Below are 19640 nucleotides of genomic sequence, written 5' to 3' on the forward strand. Positions count from 1 at the left end.
ATTGTAAAGGCTACCGATCATTATTTCCCGACAAACTACCCCATTTACACAGCGGTGGGGTCCAGCTCCGGAGGAGCGCAAGGGGCAGAGATACTCACTACTCTGATCCGAGTAGAAGAAAGCTTTGGCCCTCGGGTCTTTCTAATTACCGTCAACTTTAGAAACCCGTTAGCGGGCCACCTTTCTGCTCGGTTTAAAACAATGGCTCTTCGCCCTTTTTCCCCTGTCCCCCCCACCCCCGCCTTCCCCTCCAGCGGCGGGGGCAGCCCGCCCGCGGTGCGGGGGCGGCTCGGCTCCCGCAGCAGCGGCCGCCTCGCCGGGGCATCCCCGGCGGCGGGGCTGCTCGCTCCGCCGGCAGCCTGCGCCCGGCTCTTCCCTACAAGGACGGCTGCAGCCGGCCGGGGGGGAGGGGGAGGGAGGGAGGAGGAGGAGGAAGAGGAGGAGGGGGGCGATTATCGGGGCGGGGGGGATCTTTCCCGGCGGGGCGGGGTGGGCGGCATGCGACTGCGGAGAGTCCCTGCAAGCACGAAACATCGCAACCCCTGGGCGACCTGTCAGCTCCGCCGGCCCCTCCTCGCCCCCGGGTCCCCTCCTCGCCTCTCGCCAGAGTCAACACGGAGCTGCGATCCATTTGGGCGATTTAGTTAAAATAAATAAACCCACGAAGATTCACTAGCGAGCGATGCATCATCGACCCGGAGGTTTATTAAGAGGCTGGTTGCAGCCGCGGCTGCAGCCCCTGCTCAGCTGGGGGGTGGGGGGGGGCGGGCTGCAGTGAAGCAGCCCAAGTCACTCGTGGTTCATTCAGCCGAGCCCACCAGGCGCGGAGAGCCGCCGGCGTCCACGCGGGACGAGACACCCTCTCCTCATCACCCACTCCCTCCAACCGACCCCCCCACCTCCCACGGCGGCCAGCGCAGGGCGAGCGCAGCCCCGCATCACCCCTGCGCCGAGCCGAGCCGAGCCGAGCCGAGCCGCGGGCTGGGCTGCGCTGCGCTGCGCTGCGCTCGGCCCGGGGGGGTGGCAAGGGGTGCGGGGCGGGGGGAGAGGACGTGGCAGACCCGAGGGCTGCTACAGAATGTTGCCTGGTACTTATTTATCTATTTATTTGGGCGATGGGGAGGAGGGTCGGGAGACATTGTTGTCAGTGCTGATTGTTAACCCAAATAACAATAATAAAAAAGAAATGGTTACAGCTGGGTGCTGGCTGAATATGGCAATTGCTGTTATTGCCAATCACGATTAGAAATAATTATTCTGAAAGCAGGAAGGGTTCAGCTGCCAAGGTGTTTTGAATAACCCCTTCGAAACGAGCAGTAAAATAGTATGTTCACACACAGGGACGATTGCAAACTTTCAGTAGTAGGGGTCTTTAAAGAAGATCTTACTACTCGTGAGATGCAGTTTACTCATGAAGCTTCAATGTTTTGTCCATTACAGCTCCATTGCTGTTTTGTTGCTCTAACGCCCTGCATGGTGGCTTCCCCTGGGGGCCCATCCTGCTCTCCCCTGCCAGCTCCCTGAACACATCCGCTGGCCAAGCACCTTCTTAAGGCAGCAGTGCAGTGCGCTCAGGCCCCTCCATCTTCAATAAAAACAAAGCAAACAGATTATGAGGGATAATGTGGTTCCAGAGTAAAACTCCAACTGCTCTGTTTATTTTCTATAACTCTACACAGGCCCTCTAAATTTAGATATCTGAAATTATGTGTAACTAGGAGGAGGTCACAGGTGACTGACAAGTTCAGCCTACTTAGCTCAATTATCAAAGTTTTATTTCCAAATTGCGTTCAACTTGATCTTCCTGCCTCCCTGCAAATTATCTTAGAGGGAAAAAAATCAAATGAAAGCAGACAATTTAAGCCAAATCTTGTATACTATTATTTATATGCAAAATCATTTCTGTGATATATACTCCTATTAATGGTTATGGGGATGCCAGATCTTTCCAAGTGGATTTACAAACCTAGCCATCAAATTATTTCAAAGGCGAGCCTATTAGGGACAAAAATAATTATGAACTTTCAGAAGCCTTGTAAAAAAGAAGTTTCTGAATGTTGTCTCTTTAAATTTTATTTAAGTTTTGTTTTTAATTTAAGCCTGGAGGCACAGTAGAGAGATATGCAGAGTCTAATAAGGAGTTTGGAAAATAATGTGCTGTAATCCAGTGCTGAGCTATTTCTCCATAAAATATGGATAAGGAATCAATTCATAAGTACAAATATCTACTAGGATTGAGTTTTAACATACCATTTCATATGAGCTTTCTTACATACATTATTAAGGAGATAACAAAAGTGCTTCAAATCAAGCCTTGTACAGTCACATCTGGAAATGCTCTTTTTCTGTCTAATTTTCATTTTTTCCCCCAGAAAAAAATGTTAGAAGAAAAACTAGACTGTCCCCTTGTATATTAACTGTTACCATCAGCTTTTAATCAGCAACATGTATAGCTGGATTTACACAATCCATTCCATGTTTCCTCTTTTAGAAAACAGTAAAATGAAGATAGTATCTTTATTCATTTATAAAATTTGATGATAAAACCAAAAACACACACAAATAATGTATACATTGCTTTATGCATATATACAGGCACATAGATTCGTAGACAAAACATACATATACATGGAAACAAAAGTCCTGACCATTTGATGGAAAGCATAATAAAAAGTATCTGTGCATTTCACCAGATCACAAGTCAGACCTTATCAGATAAGAAGTGGTCTAGGGAAAATTAGTTTAAAACCAGACCCAACTAATTTCTGAAGGTATCGGAACTTTAGCAAGCGCTGCTGCATGATGTTTTTTTCTCTGTCTTAAAGAAAGCTCTTTAGGCCTTTCAGTCAAATAATGCATTACCATTAAGCAGTGAAGGGTTAACAAACTTCCTGAAGATTGCAAGGCAGTTTACTGTATTTTTTTTGCTCATGTAGATTTAAATGAAATTATACTCTTACGACAAAGACAGTCTTGAAGCTCTTCTCATCTTTTTTTTGGCATGTATGTGAATTTTGTATTTGTCCTTTGAATGGAAAGGCAGGTAAAGTATTTTCAAAACAGAAACATTGAAGATTATTTAGAAAAAGAAGAACATAAGTGGTTGTTTTTTTAAATACTCTGGAGTTTTCTGAACAACTCTGATGTACTCACATTCTTATCACAACTATTTTCTTTTTACTATTGTAAGTGGATATTCAAGCTAAATTGATGCTTTATGTATATCCTGTCTCAATTTGTAATACTCTATTCTCTGTAAGGAGATAATTTGAAAAAAAATACAAAAAAGAAGAAGCGATACCACTGACAACAATTTACTTAAATTCACAAACCTTGAAATTGATGCATCTCCTATCAATCATAGTCAGAAGACACAGTAAAACACATCCAACATTTGTATATCAAAAGTGGGACTTAAAAACACCCTGTTTTGTTCAATTTAAATGTCCTTCAACATGTTGTCATTTTATATGCTGATATTACTGGGTGATTTTTACTAGGGGTTAGCCTTCTTCTGTCAAACATATGCAAGGCAGTAACCTTGCAAAATTAAAGTGCATGCCATTATACTGCACAGATGTTTGTTCTCACTCAGTTACTGACAATGAAATACTTATTAAATAATAATAAGGAAATATTGACTTCTCTGTTTTGTCGATAGGAAGATCTGTTGATCTGTGAGGTTAATATTGATGAAGCAGACTGAGGTAAACATTTCATCAGGAAGGTAAATAAGTCCTCTATCAACATAAAAAATAAACTTCATACTTCTAAGGAAAATAATCCTTTTCTTATGTATTGGGTATGTGAACACCAGTTCAACCTATCAGCATATGTACACTAATGCTGAAGTAAATCCTTGACACTACTTTCAAGAAACATATTCCAAAAATGTCTATCATAGGTATTAAAAACTAAGCTCACATGATGCCAGGCACTTGTGGTCTTTAGTCACGCTGCATGTTCTGTTACGAAAGGCACATTTCCTTTAAGTATTACTGGATGGCTCTGCGTACTCCCTCAATATTCTTCATGTTAAGGGGATTTCTGTTTGAGCTGGAGAAACACGTTTTTGTTTTTCTTTAATAGGATGAGCTCTCTGTCAAAATATTATTTTTATTTATTGTCTCATCAAAACATCACTGAAAGTTTCCTCTCTTTACCCTCTGCCACAGAACACAATAGTGTACACGCTTTGAACAATACAAAAAGCCATTTAACTTGATGGGTCTGGCAGAAGAAGCTACTTTCTTGTTCATTATTTTCTTTAGATTTTCCTTCATGCTGTTTAAGGGAAGCTCAGAGCTGCTTTGGTGGAAGAATATTCCATCAGTCACGTAAGTCTTGTATTTTGACAGCATTATTTAAGAATATTATTTCAATATATAGTACTTACACGTGGAAGCAATCTGCGTAACTTGCTTCTATGCTTTCTGCATAGAAATTAAAAAGGTACGACCGAACACATAAGACAATAAAAGCTAATACATTTTAGGATAAAAGTGCCAAAACATGCAGTTGTCAGTTTTCAACTTTTGAATGTTAATTAAGGCCTTAGTTCTGAAATCAGATTTGCAGGAGCAAAACACACATGCAAAGCAACACTCCCTGTATTATGACAGTTCACGAGGGGGGAGCCCAGTCACATAGACCTAAAAATTACAGGACTGCTTCAGCTGCCCTCAGTTCGGTTCATAGCAAGAAGGGCCCTTTTCACAGCATCCTCCCTCTTGTCCTCCTGTAGCAGAGCTGTGTTGTGCCTCAGTAGGGAAACCGAGGCAGGCACATAGCACTTTCTCTGAATTAGTGTGATATCTTGTTGGTAGGACACTATAGGCAAATTCACATTATTGCTGTTTGTGCTGCTCATGTTCTAAAGGTGCTAGGCTGGCAGTTCACCATTCCTCCCAGAGATCACATAGGGGTCTAAGGCTTTTCATTTGGTTTGTAAAATGACATGACTTTTGTACGAAAAAAGCAAGAAAGACATTTTTTCTTTTTTTCCTTCATACTTTCTTGCCCTTATGTCCTTTCCAATGCGTGTTCAACAAAATATTATTGCTGTTTTTTTTTTTTTTTGTAGCTAAGGCCATGATACTGCTTTAAGACTCCTGTCTCTGCAAATTACTGTGCTCACCCAGAGCTCTGTTGAAGGTGGTGGGTTTTGTGTGCTTATGTTCTGCCATACAGACTGCTTTTGTCTGTTTTCTAGACTTTTTCATCCTTCTGTATCTTGATAAATTTTCTCCTGCAGTCATTTGAAGCATTTCCCAATTACTGTTTAACAGTAGTCAGATCGCAGAAACTCTTGGAGATTGTGAGCAGTTTTTAGTTTTGTTTGCTACCACTTGTTTGGATGTTCTTGCAAAAACTCCTTCCAGCATGCGGGTCAGCTAATCCTTGTAAAACAATTGCAAGAAAAAGACACTTTAAAAACTTTTAACTCATGCTGATATTTCCTTAAAGCATGCTAGGATTGTCAGAAAACTTTTAAGCAATTCAGGTGCGCGGATTCTGTTAACCTCAAGACTTTGGACACAATGCTTCATACACACAGATATGACTATTAGACTGGGGACTTGTCCTTCACAGCTTCTTTGATGCATCGTCTGATACACCCATTTGGAACCATATTAGATTCTCATACACTGGGTATGCAAAAAGATTCACCAAATTACTTAGGTACTTTTAATAACATGCACACTTGAGAAAGATTCAGTCAGTTATCTTTATGACAATATTTGAGTGCATGTCCTTGAAACTGCTAGGTATATTATCTGTAAAGTGCACCTTAAGTTATCAAACTTGTTCTTCATTGTTTGTACTTCCAGGGCTGGAGATTCTTTACCTGGATTTCTTATGCAGCAATAAAAAAAAAAAAATGATGGAACAATTGTTCTGCTAGTGGGTAAGCTGAATAACAGAAGAAATCAGTAATAACTAGGGGGCTCCCATGTCTAGTTGCACATTTCAAAAAATGGATTGCATGTGAAGGAAAAGGCAGCAAACTGAGTAAACTGAGTACAGATAATTCCCATGCTATGAAAAGCCTTCTACCTTAAGAACACTAGCAATGAAAAGGTTACAAGAAAAGGGATAATAAAAATATCAAAAGAAACGAAATAGAAATAGGTTTCTTTGCAAGTAAAGAAGCCACTTTCTAATATGGTGGCCTTATACACAAGTACATTTGTCTTCCAGACCCTCTGCTGTTGATTAGAATTCTGATGCCACTGGAGGGGTTACAATTTTGTTGAGTTTCTGGATCTCAATTGTGCTGTCAAGGGGTCATTCTTTCTGGTAATAAGGTAGCTAGTGGCCCCTGGGAGAGAAGGAAAACAATTGACTCTTGAAAGCAGAAACATATACTGAAGTCTAGAGTAGATTTTTGGCAGTGGACCAGGTCTTTTCTCATAGCATTTGTCATTGTAGCAATGAAAAAATTGTGGGAGTTCTACAGGCGGCCAAAAAAGGAAAACAGAACACAACAACAACAAAAAAGAACTAGATGTAATTTATTTTGGAATTATATTTAAGAGCAGGTTGTTTTTTTGTTTGTCACACTGTTGGTTCACTTGTTAAAGATGTGGATCCCATTAGATAGAAATATGTTGCTTATTTTAAAGCAAATGATTATCAAATGACTACACTTCAAAACATTTTTTTTTGCTTTAATTTGAAGTGAAGTCATTTGAGTTTGAAACATATGCCTTTGCTAAATGCAGAACATTGTGTTGCCAAAAACAGACAACTTCATTTCGAGTCCACTGCTTGCAAGCATTGTTGATCCTGAATGTCACTGACAATACGAGTCTGGGCAATAAGTTTTTACAGAGGTCAGTAGTTAAAGTTTCTCTTATTACCACTGTGTGTGTGTGTGTTTTGTTTTTGGTTTTTTGAGGGGGGGGAGGGGGTTCTGGTGTGCCTGTGTATGTGTGTATTTCTTATTCCATCAGGTCAAAATGGTCTCTTCATTTAATCACACTTAACCAGAACAAATGCAATATTGCATTTCATTGCGCTTTGGACGTATTATTCCATTTTATACAACTAGATAAAGCTCATTTCTTGAAAACGATTCATCCTGAGATCTTCATGTAAATATTTTCCACAACTTTCTATAAACCATCCTCATTATTTCGCAGGCTATGGTAGCGAGGTGTTTTTCTTTCTTATAGTATAAACATACATATAAGTGCATATGTATGCATACCACCACACAAACACATCACTGGCACTTTATGTAATTTGATATAATATGATTTATAATATACTTACAAGATTTTGAAGTGGTTTTCCAAATTTATTACAAGCTCCAGTATGGCAGCATATACATGCATTCAAACCTGTCATTTAACTGAAGCGCCCAGAATGGGACTGTACCAGCTTGAAGCTCCCTCTATTGTCAATGGATGTAGGGTAGAATTAGCTACTGTTGCCTAGTAAAATCCTGAACAATTCCCTGCTTTGCTGCAGTAGGTAAAATGGGAAATATCAAGAATACCTTGAAGAAGCCCTAATCTCACACCGTATAGCCTGCTATGAAACAGACTGTGCAGAAGAGAAGGGAGTTACCTTTTGACTCTTACTTCTTGACTACTATTAGAAAGGCTGGCCATAATTCTCACCAATTATTTTTCCTCATGCCCTTATTTGGGCATAGGGAAATTAGAAATAGCCTTTTCCATTTTATTATCTCTTTCTCTCACACACAAGGAAAATAGCAGTAGTGTTGTATATAGATTTTTATGGTCAAGAATGCATCAGGTTTATCTTGTTTATCTCTTGCTCAGCACAGCTCATGGAAACTCAATTTCCTACAACTGTGTTGTCTCATCTTTTATTCCATCATAAAAGCAAATTTTAAAAAGCTCTAATATGATTAAAATAATTAATTCATTCTAAACCAATAATTCATTCTAAACCTCTTCCCTCTACTCTCTATTTTTTTCAGTTAAGACTAATAATAACAGACATTGCAATACTTCTTACAAGGGTGAATTTCTGTCTCAAGCAGATTCTTTAAACTGGACTTTGTACATATACATAATTCGGGATCCTAGAACGTACCATTTGCTTAAAGAATAGGAAATGTTACTTTCAGATCTTTTAATTTAGAGCATCTGTTGTTGAAGGAGTTGCAACATTATTTACTCATCTTTTTCATTTTTTTCATTTATTCATTAACACAACATTCTCAATAGGTGATATTAAAAACAATACCCACCCAGAATAACACAGTAACAGGAAAAAATCAAATACTAAAGTTAGCTATAAGATAAACTAACTAATGACATGCTGCATTGTGAACTGAAGCTCTGCCAGATTGTCAGGAGGAATTAGTTCTTAAGGAAAGTATTTATAGGAACATAAGACTGGAAGGGACCACCAGGGTCATTGAATCATTGCAATAAAAGAATTTGTTGAATAACATTCCTACATGATCCTAGGAAAATTCCCGCTGCTAGCTTCTCTGAAGGTCCCTTTCAGTCTGACCAGAGGTGAAATTCCTTTTTAGCCATAAAGCTGGCATTCAGTTTTTTACTGACCGTATGATCAAGATGTACTGATCAGACACTGAAGCAATTTAATACCTTTAGGTGCATCAGTTCACCTTGACCTCCATACCTATTCTAGTTGACTGACTAAGCAAAGGAAAGTGAATCCTCATTTCCCATCTTTAAAAAATCAAGAAATGCATCAGAAAGAATAATAATCCTTCCTGGTCACTGCAGTTAATTAACAACTGTCCCGCACTAGGATAAATACAATATACATATTGCACAAATACATATTCAGTGGACACGGTTTACAACCTGAGAGAAAGAGCCTCTCTGCTGTCCTTATCGCCCATAATAGGACATTAGAAAAGCAAATCTTTCAAGCAGCTGGTGTTCAGATAATTTAGAGTTTTGCAGGCAGAATTGCATGCAGAAGTGAGCAGGAATCTATTGCAAAGGCCTGAGCAATCGAGGTTTGTGGTGATTCATCCTACTCACAAGGCAGGCAGCTGTTTTCAGCAGAGTCTACAGCGTTTGGGTGGACTTACTGGGCCAATATCCTTTCTCCTGCAAAGCTATTAAAGTGAGTGGAATTACATACGGGATGAACTTGGCTCTTAAGGTGTGGGAGAAACTATTTCCAGTACTGACATATGGATATTAGCACTTCTTTATGCAGGGCTTGCAGACAGGCTTTAGGAATGTTTACAAGGTGGGAAGGACAATGAAAAAACATGTAAAATCATTTCACCCTGATTCATCTTTGGAAGGGACTCTGCATGTGGATCTCTCTCTTTCCAGTTGGCTGTGTCTACCTCCTGTGCAGAACCCTTTCTTCCAATTTTGAACCTCATATCCCTCCTACACCAAGGAATTTGGGCTCTCTCCAATGGAGGGCTGGAAAGAACTTGTATATTTCCTCCTCACTCCCACATGCTTCTAGTCTTGGGGACTAGGGATAACACTCCTGAAAAGTGTATGTGAACTGAGGAAAAAGTGCCTAAGAGCTGGTATGAAACAGATAGGACTCCAGCAAATCCTCCCATTATCCATATGCATTGGCAGGCATTGCCCTGATCCTAGGAAGTCCTGTTTCTTTCCTGGCAATCAAAGGATGGCAACTGTATCCCTCCTGAGGAAGAATTTTAAGGAAACAAAGCCATTCTCTCTCATCAGCCAGTGTGGCTATATCCAAGGAGATAATACCTCTCCTGGCTCCATTTAAATTAAAACAATAAACTGATCCAAGCACTATATTTTTATACCCAGTGGACCAATTGTCTTTCAAGGCTTCAGAATTGTAAGACCTATAGCAGAGTCACACTGCTGGTTGAACCAACAACTTTCTTTCACAGCTGCAAGAGTGCAAACAATCTGTTGATTGGACAACGGCTACTAGAGGGGTTTGCTATAACATAATACTGTTCCTCAGATACACCTCGTTTGACGCGAATTGGCTTCTTTTGTCATGGCTTCTTTGGGTTGCAGAAGGATGGTATAGTGAAGAGGTGTTGTCTAAACTTATTTTACATTTCCCCTCTTTGTAAGTGTGCGGCTTTAGCCATTTCTGTAGAATGATGTCATGTATACAAGAATAGGGTGTGGGAAGCTCCCAGCTGTAAATGATACAAAGGAATAGTGCCAGTCCTCAGCCAAAAATAAGTGTAGCCTTGAAATAAATGCACAAACCACGACACTTACGTCACAGCAGAATTTGGCCAGACGTTCTGAGGTATTCGTCACTATGAGTCACGGTGCATGAGGCATAGAAAAGACCTGGATATATGCGAACAATTTCAGAACAATATTCTTTTCTAGCACTCCTCTTTCTGCTGCTACTTGAGTTGAAGACTTTCTGCTAACGCATCTTCAGATGCTGATGCTAATATATACGCTCAGGAGAGATGGGCTAACTACTTGGTTTGAATCTTGAAAATGAAATATCAAGATTGAAACCGCCATGAAAGTGCTTAATTTAATTGTATGTATGCCTAAATATATTACAGCAAACAGGTAACAAGAGGTGATTTTTCTGAAATAGCACTGAAGAGTCTGTAATCTGAGTGATCACCCGTGAGTGAGGGCTCAGAGGTTTTATTTCTCAGGTTGCCACTGACATTTGAATGAACTTGGCTAAATCATTAGCCTCTTTTTACGCAAATCATTCCTTAAATGACACTAATCATTACACTCTTTACATGGTTCCTTCCTGAAGCTTAATTCATTAATGTTCACAAAACACAATGAAACAGTTAGACAAAACGCATTAGGTATGTGAAAACCATATACTGTCTGCTGTAGCATGGCAATTCTTCAGGGAACCTACAGAAAGAAATAAATTTCTATATTTCACATACTATTTTGGTTCCCAAAGCACTCCCAAGGCCAACTGAGGTAAGAGCAGACCTCAGGTTTATTTACATTTATACACAGGCACCTACATATCTATATGTGCACAGGAAGTAATAGCCATTAGCATGATTATGCCACTTTTATGCATTAAGAGAGGAAGACCAAAGGGGACAGAACGGTTGTTTGACGATGCAGAAACGCTTACTCATGACTTTTTTCTTCCAAAACAGTTTGTCAGTATAAAAATGTCACCCTTGCAATTCACCCAAGGTCACTGAAACCGTCAATGATGTGCTGAGCAAGACCGGCTCATACAAGCTAACATTGCTGGAGGCACCTTTACTTTATGCATAAAGTATGTAAAAAATGTATGTAAGTTACAGCTTTGGGGAGTGATTGTGGGCCACTGAAATAAATGCTTCATTGCCTTTAAATGGGTAGGACAGGGAGCATAGTCAGACAACTTTTTATTTTCTTTCTCCTTCTTTCCCTATATTCCTTCCCACTTCTGTCCTGATGTAGGACTCTTCCTGTAAACACAAAGTTTCTGGAAGGACTAAAAATTCTGAAAAGAAAATTCATTAATCTCATTTTCATTAAAACAAAGCAAACCTTTGAGATGCATATGGTGTAAGTAGCACCAGAAATGTAACATTCACTTTGCATTAAAGCTTCTGAAGCAACAGAAATTGCAACCCAGAAGAGAGATATATCTTGCAGATGGTAGGAATGGCACCATAGAATTCCCCCTGCATATATTTGTACATTTTCATAACCCCTTGTTCCATCTTGATAGTCTAAAGTTCTACAGCTCCTTTCTCAGAGATATTTTATATCCACTTTCAAGCAGCATGTAGGGACTGTGGAATTTTTGTTCAGCTTAATATGAAGAACCTATATGGTGTCTCTTCTTTTCTATTGTTGCTTTTTTTACCTCCAGATGTTCAACTACCTATGAGAGCGCTCAAGGAAACATAGGTATGCAGTATTCCAATACTTAATCAGTTTAATTGAAAAAATAACATGCAATGTGTACAGTAAGGGATTTTAAATGAATTCCCCAGCAAATTCATGGATAAATACACTGTTTTTGCTTTCTAATTAGATACAGTGTATCTAATTAGATACACTACAAAAAATAGTGGAATTAATACTCATAACATAGTTTGGCAGGGAGCTGGACACACATCACACTGTGCATCACCTACCACAAAGGATAGCAGGCTGCACTGTCACTCGCCCTGCGCTGGCCCCAGTTGTTTTGTTCCTTCAGCGATGGTGAAGTTCTTACGCTCATGGAAACCTGTCACTAGCAAGAACAAACTGATCTTATGCCTAATAACTTGTCATGCCTGAGAGATGCTCCGGACTAGCTGGAGCTACATGGCAGTAAAATCTCTTTTGCGCTAAGCACATGCAAATATAAATATATAAATATATATGGGCACCATGAAAGCTTATCTCAAAGCTCCTGAAGCCACTGTCACTGCCACTGCCTTTGTTGTTCTGCTTACACGGCACAGAGGTATGCTGTAAATATCCAGATAGGACAGATACAATTTTGATGGATGAAGTACTGTTTTTTTCTAATAATCTAAGTTGAAATGTTAAATTTTCCTTTACGTTTTTCACAGTCTGTTAGTGCATATTGGCAATAGGCTCACTCATCCTTTTAAATAGTCTTACATAGCTGTTAGGTTCACATTATCCAGTGGACAGTATTCTTTGTGCATTGATATTACTGAAAGCAGGTCTCCTATCCAAGATTTCTGAATCTTGCAGATTTAAGCACAAAGAGGAGTCTATTACTTCTAGTTTAGGAAGTCCGTAAGCTACAAAGCTAGAGTGGCTGCACTGGGAGAAGTTTTATTGAGTGCTTGCCCTGTTCTTTTTCCCCCAAATATACTACCTGCTCTGAGCTAAATAGCTCTTTGGTCTAGATAAAGAGTGCTTTTCTTAGGGACTTTCTATATTCTTAGTTACTGCAGCAGCCTCTAGACCTAAGGCTGTAAAATGCTGATAGAGAACAACTTCACCACAGTGATACTAGGACAGACAATTAAGTAATTAATGCATGATTATTTGTGACTCACAGAACATGCTCGATACCAGGCAAGCTTGGGTCTTCTAGAGAAGGACTCTAATAAGGAAATCTCATTTATCCTCCCCGCAACTCTAAAAAATAGCCCGGGAGTAAGCAGGTAATTGGCTTTAGAGGTCAGGAGGAAATCCCACCCAGGCTTCCTGCTGCCAGGCAGCTTTCAGCTGACCTTCATGCCAGGGTAAGGGTAGGCCACAGGATGTGAGGTGGGGAGCACTACCCCTTCAGCTGCCTTCCTGGATTTGGCTGGAGAACACACATGCATGGTGTGAGTCCCTGTTAGGTGGTTTGCTCTTGCTTCTACAAAAGGAATTCAAGTGTTGTCCCTGTCTGCAGCTTTGGTAAAATAGTTGGATAGACTGTTCTAGTAGTAAGCTAGACAGATGGACGCTTTCTTCAAGCTGGCCCAGACTTAACCAGTGCAGTACCTGGGGCAATGGAAACAAACGAGCTGCATGTTAACGGGCTTGGTCTGTTTGCCAGATTGGCAAAAGTGAGGTTTGATTCAAGGAGCTGCCTGATTTTTTTCTTGGCTTAAAGAGCAAATTTATAGGTTGAGAATGAATTTGTTTTGCTATTGCTGGAGCTAGTGTGAACACTATGCCTTTGCCTGCTGCAGAAGGCTTGTCTCACAACATAGTGCTGTACTTCACTGATGCGTTTGACTCTTGGTCTTAAAGCTTATGGAAACTGTAGATTGTGAATCAGACCATAGCTTGTGATTTTCTTTTAACGAAACTTGGGGGAACTGGAGCAACTTTCTTCTATGGCCATGGTTATTAGGTGACTTCTTGCAGCTTCTGGCTGTTAACGGGTGTTAAGGGCCTGGATTTTCAGGTGTATCAACAACACTTTCTCTCTAAAGAACCTTTCCTAAACTTACATGGAATTCTTTTTGCACAAATAAGAGTCTAGCATAACTTTGTCACAAGACATAAATCCTACGTCATATTTGTTTTACTAAGGTACTGCATCCAGTAACACTTTTGGTTTAGCTAACAGAAGATCAGGTTTGACCACTACATGCTTTTCTTGCAGCACAGTAATTTTCTAAAATAACAATGGTAATATTTTTTGATTACTGGAATATGGGTGTAGCATTTGGAGCAACAGCAAAGCAATTTTTCCTTACACTTTTTTTCTCAGAAGATGGAGATGTGAAATATAAGCATTAATTACATTCTACTTGAGACTACACTACTTACTTCCTTAAGTGTGTGATGTGCATTACAGGTAGTGTACTGTTTTGGAAAGTACTGCAAGTTACATTTATGAAATTAATAATTAAATGCTTATATTGTATATTTCTAATGCTTACAACTATATAGAAGATATCTGTTGACTATTTCCTAAAATAGGAGAGAAATTAAATGAAAAAAATGAAATTGTTGGTATCTAGCCAATAAATGCTACTTTTATGAGTCTAGGAAATCACACAAAATAAAATCATTTGCTTCGGCTTGAAGCTTTCTGCCTTCTTTATATACAGGCCATGTGCCCGGTCCAAACTCACTGAAGACAACGGAAAGACTTTCAGTCACTCAAATGAGCTTTGGAACGGACTTAGTATTCTGGCTGAAGATGAAGTATTCTCTCATATCCAACCCTGGAAGTCTCCTTTTTTTTTTTTTTTGTGGCTTTCTGTAATACCAGTACTTAATTTAAAAATTATTTCTTTGAGTTCTGCTGAAAGCAAGCTTATTGGTTTTGGATGCAAGCATCTATAATATGGCCTCTCTTTCCCAATAACATTGACTTGTCATTCTTCATATTAAGTCCTCATGATTTTATTTCATTCTGTCCACTTTGATGCTGCAGTCCATTTTCATGGAATGCTCTTTGAACAGAAGTTTTGCAAGAGAGACTTTAATAGTCCCAAAGAGTATTCAGATGTTCTGTTGTATTACTACATGTATTTAGTCTTCAGTTTCCAGTTGCATCCAAGTAAAACATCTATATGTTTCTCTGGCAAAAACATCTTGCAGTTCCCCAGTATTATCTGCATTTATCTATTGTGCTAATTTCTTCAGCTCTCTTAGAAAGACAGCAAAATTGTGTTTTTTTTTCTTAAGTCCAATTAGTTGTTTGACTTCTTAAATTTTTTAAAATCATTTTTAATTTATTGGGCAAAATAAGCTTCATAGGAGGATCTTTTTTTTTTTATTTTTAAAGATGACTGATCATTAACTCAGGCAGTTGTCCAGATTGCTTGAGCAAGCAAGTTGGTCAGTTCCCAAGGGTGGAAAAGTTATTCTGGATTCCATACTGTGAAAGGATATTTTGATGGCCTTGAACCTTTTTTTTTTTTTTTTTTTAAATAGACCAGAATTGGAGCTTCAGATGTACTTTTTCTCCTGACTTTCAGTAACTTATAAAAACTTGTTTTTATTCTCAGTAAAGTGATATTTTTTTCCACACATTATTCTTTATTTGCCACTGCACCAAATCTTCAAGGGAGAACTGTTGTTTACCCTTACAGGATTTGGAGCTTTTTTCTTATTTTGAACTTTTATATTATAGGGGTCCTATATGGATGTTATACACCTTTATTCAGTTTGGGTCATTTGAGTCTTGGATTGCTTTTGCCTCTATCAACGTTTTTGTAATCTTGAGGCTTCACCAGCATGTGCCTAGGTTGTCCCTGCCATGTTCACACACTTGTTACCAAGCAACTGAACAAACTTACCACCCCCAAATGAATTGATCAAAGGTAGTTATCATAAGCAGGAACCTGGCTTTTTCACTGCTTCTTCTCCTTTGATAAAGCACTTGGATAATGCTCAATATTTTTCAAAGTAGAAGCTGAGCATTTATGGAAATTGGACCTGCATGCAATCTCAAATTAGGCAACCAAAACCGGACGTACATGCTTGTTTGTTACTATCAGAAGTTTGGCCATTGGTTTAAATTGCACCTGTGCTGCTTTTTTAGGGCTAGCTACAGGTGCACTAAAGAAATGTAGGCTAGTGCAAAAGATTTTGGAAAATCTCTGACAGGAACTTAATGGTAGGTTTGAATGCTTACATCTAAAAATTAGGTTGCTCAGTTAAGCTTCTTATTGTACATATATATATATAGATAGATTGCTTCAGGTAGCCAAGTTTGAAAAGCTTGCCCTAATTCTCTGTTTTTGGAAACAGAAACATAAAAATGACCCATATAAGACAGCTGAAAGTGTCACTGCTTCAGAGTTGTACACTGTTTAAGATGCAAACCAATACTGTGATTATTATAAGGTTTTCAGTTAAAGATCAGACAGCAATTGATCGAGTGATGTGAATGGGATAGAAGAACTCTTCTTACACAATGGCCAGACACCATCCTTGCTTATCACTGCTGGTGGGAATTGTGCTCCAAAGAGCAAATAAAGGAATGTGGTTCTGCTTGCAACACTAACGCTAGTTGCACACGGTGAAGCACCTGCAATATCCTTTCGTTCTTCTCTTGCTTGCCTTTACTTTGAGATACCCCAGGGATTTTGACTTGTAGATTAGAACTGCTCTGGAGACTGTTACTGCTGTATGACTCTTTTTCTGACTATTTGCATTACCTTACTAGAACCTCGAGTTGATGTTTCTATAATTTGTACTGCTGCAGAGCAGACACAGACACTTACTCTAATGCACCACAGCAGCCTTGAATAATGAAATAATAAAGCAGTACTCTTGTATGGGACAGTAGTGTTGCATGAAAAGGGAAGCTGTGGAAAAGCGTGAACTCTTCCGCAAGGAAGTAAGTAGGGTTAATGACCAAACAATAGAGTTCTGTGATGCTTATAACTACAGTTTTATTGAAATTGTAGTAAAATATAATAAACTATCATTTAGATACTTTACTTTTTTTCTTTTCCTCTCCACCTTCAGTGATAAGTTACTTGTTTCATCACCCATTCAGGGCTATGTGCTTGTCTTTTAAAGAAAAGCTTTTGTTTCAAGATGTATTTTAAAGACTTATGCATACAAACATCATCCTTAGGTCTACTAGTCTGAAGTAAGAAGACAATATTTACATAGAATTAGGATTTTTCAGCATCTGCATGCCTCTTTTGGTTTTATTCAAAAGCTTTTTTGTGGGTTTGCTTTATAACTGCCTTGGCCTAAAAATTTGATTATTTTCTGAAACTGTATTTTGGAGAGAGTCAGAAGAACTGATTAAACCTTCCTGGTATTTAAAGCTTATCAGGTTTCTGTGGCAGCATAATCTAAGTCAACTAGGAACTCTAAAGTGATAGAAAAATTAGAGCAATGAGAATAAGAAGAAAGCTTATACCGAGCAGGGCAATTCAGGAAAGCTCAAGGGATCCCAGTCAATCTGGGATCTAATCCCAGTCAAATACTGAGGGGGGTGAAGAGGTCACTCTATACCAAGGAAGGATTACAAATATTCCCAGAACTTCCAGCAACGCAACTTCTGAGGAAACCAAGAGTAAGGGGATGCTGGTTTTACTGCTGTGTAACATGGCAGCCAGCTAAGCAGAAAGTTGTGCCAATCATCATATACTTCAGGCAATGCTTCTGTCTATTCTTTTAAGATCCCAGGCACAAGAAAGTAGAATAGGGAATGTGTTCTAATACACATTTTCTCTTTGATGGTTTGCTCACCTTGCTTGCCCCAACACAGAAAATGATTTGTGGGGAAGCTGGTGGCGTCTTCATGCAGGAAGACACTTAGGAGAAGGGGAAATCGGGGGGTTACTGTTCGCCGTTGCTAGAACGGTGGATGCACATGCAACGAGCTATTCCATGCATTCACAGGGGCAAAGAAGAGTTTTAATGATGCACTGCTGAACTCCTTAGGGCACGACTCGTCTGTAGAGATAATTATTGTTGTAAATAGCAGTAAGAATTAAAACCAGTAGGCTTAGTCTTCATTGGTATAAGGGGAACTTGGAATCATTTTTTTTTTTAGTCACGAAGGGGCAAAAAGAAATTATAGAAAAAAAACTAAAAAATAGGACCCTATACAAGCACATAAAATGATCATATATATTTTATTCTCTTCCTCCCCACCCCCAAACCATCTGCCTTCGGTTATTCCTCCAGTGACATGTGTCAAGGCATCTCCAAAGCTGGGTTTTAGAGTCTTTCTGAACTTTTTCTGAGCATCATATACTAGTCTCTGCACCTGTAAATTGACTCTAGGGTCATCCAGGGGATAATTTAGGCTTAAATACAGGGTTGAGCTAATATATCTGTTGGCCTGCACTTATCCACTTGAGCTGGCAAAAGTCCAGCTGGAGTAGAGGAGGGGAGCTGTGTAAGGAAGGGACCCATTCTTCATGACTTTATATTATCACACTCCTGTTTTGCACTTTCCAGAGAAAAGACTAGAGGAGGTTCAACACAGTGGAACAGATCTCCTTCAGTGGTGGGGAGATGGATACTTGCGTTGCATCAGGATGTAGTGTGTAGGGCAGAGTAAGGCACAGACTCAGGCCCAAGGAGAACACGGATGCAGAGAAAACACTAATTTTTATGAAGTGCTTTATGAAAGCTGCTAAGTCACACTTACAACATGTACTCAAATGTTGTACCAGTTTATTTTTATGAGTCATTCTGAAGAAACAGATATTTATCTCCAGTTTAAACAACAGTTTTCCCACAACTAATTCTGTTTATTTGCAGGAGAAGATAATAAGGAAAGACTAATTGTATTCTGATCCATAAATAACTCAGATATTTTCAGATATCTCTTGCACTACCTGAATATATGAAGGAATTGCATTATCGGCAGGAGTTTTAGTTTTTGTTTGTTTGTTTTTGTGACCTTTCTGTAAGCTGAACAGGACACCCACTTTTATCAGTTTTGATAGTGAGTAAAAAATTTTCAGTATCTTTGGTGGTCTCTTTGCCAGTAAAGTTTATCTCCTGTGACAAAGTGTAATGTTCATGTTCTTGCAAAGAATTTAGAGTGTTTTAGGGTTTTTAAATATGCATATACACACACACGTGTATTTTTGCCTTTTTTTTTTTTTTAAACTTAGTCATAGGGAAAAATTATGTTCATGCAGCCTCAGGAATGGACTTTTTTTTTTTTTAAAGACTCTAGATTCCACTGGTTCAGGCATCTGTGCTACAGGCTTGTCCGTGCTATACTGCAGAGAAACCTTCCTCTTTGACCTACTGGGTGTTTCTCTTCTAAGGGAGGAAAGGAATTCTTTCCATGTTAAGAGAGTTCAGGTCTCCTCCTGTCACTGATTGCCTCTTCTGCTTAGTTGAGCCCAATTAAATGCAATGGTTTTCCAGGGGTGCAGCTGTGAAGATGTGTGCAAAATATATCAATAAAATAACAGGATATGCATACGTAAGAGCAGTGCACACACTACTGCTTTGAAGATTTACCTTGTAAGGTACACTTACCGTCCAGTAGGAAATCTGCTGACACCACCACTTTTATTCCCTTCCTGCTTAGTTTTCCTGACTGGCATAGGCAGCAGAGAAAATAGCTGTGCTAACTGTTCATGCAACAGTAGTAATAGCCTTTAACAGAAGAGTAATTACCTTTGTCTAGTTTCTCCCTGCTCTAAAATGCAATAAAATAGAGACCAGTGACTATGCAGCTGATGCACACAGAAGTTCTGTTGCTTTTACTAAAGCAGAGGCTAGTTATGTGAAATGCCCTTTACTCACAAGCTAAATTCACATCTTACTTTTGAAAAAATCCACTACTGATGGGTAGATTTCTTG

At 39.3% G+C, this 19640-nt stretch overlaps 1 protein-coding gene across 4 annotated transcripts in view; it reads right to left on the bottom strand.

Moving 5' to 3' along the window:
• Positions 1-1089: 1089 nt before the first annotated feature.
• CDIN1 (CDAN1 interacting nuclease 1) overlaps positions 1090-19640 on the bottom strand; it is a 171275-nt gene continuing 152724 nt past the window's right edge. For 2 of the 4 annotated variants that reach the window (XR_011141550.1, XM_068946327.1), the window contains one exon: positions 1092-5399. The gene's annotated coding sequence lies outside the window, so the exon portion shown is untranslated. Of the gene's footprint in view, positions 6323-19640 lie in introns of all 4 variants that reach the window. The other 2 variants (XR_011141553.1, XM_068946332.1) reach the window with 2 other exon arrangements.

This window comes from Struthio camelus, chromosome 5, assembly GCF_040807025.1.
Source record: "Struthio camelus isolate bStrCam1 chromosome 5, bStrCam1.hap1, whole genome shotgun sequence".
In the NCBI taxonomy this organism is placed as follows: Eukaryota; Metazoa; Chordata; class Aves; order Struthioniformes; family Struthionidae; genus Struthio; species Struthio camelus.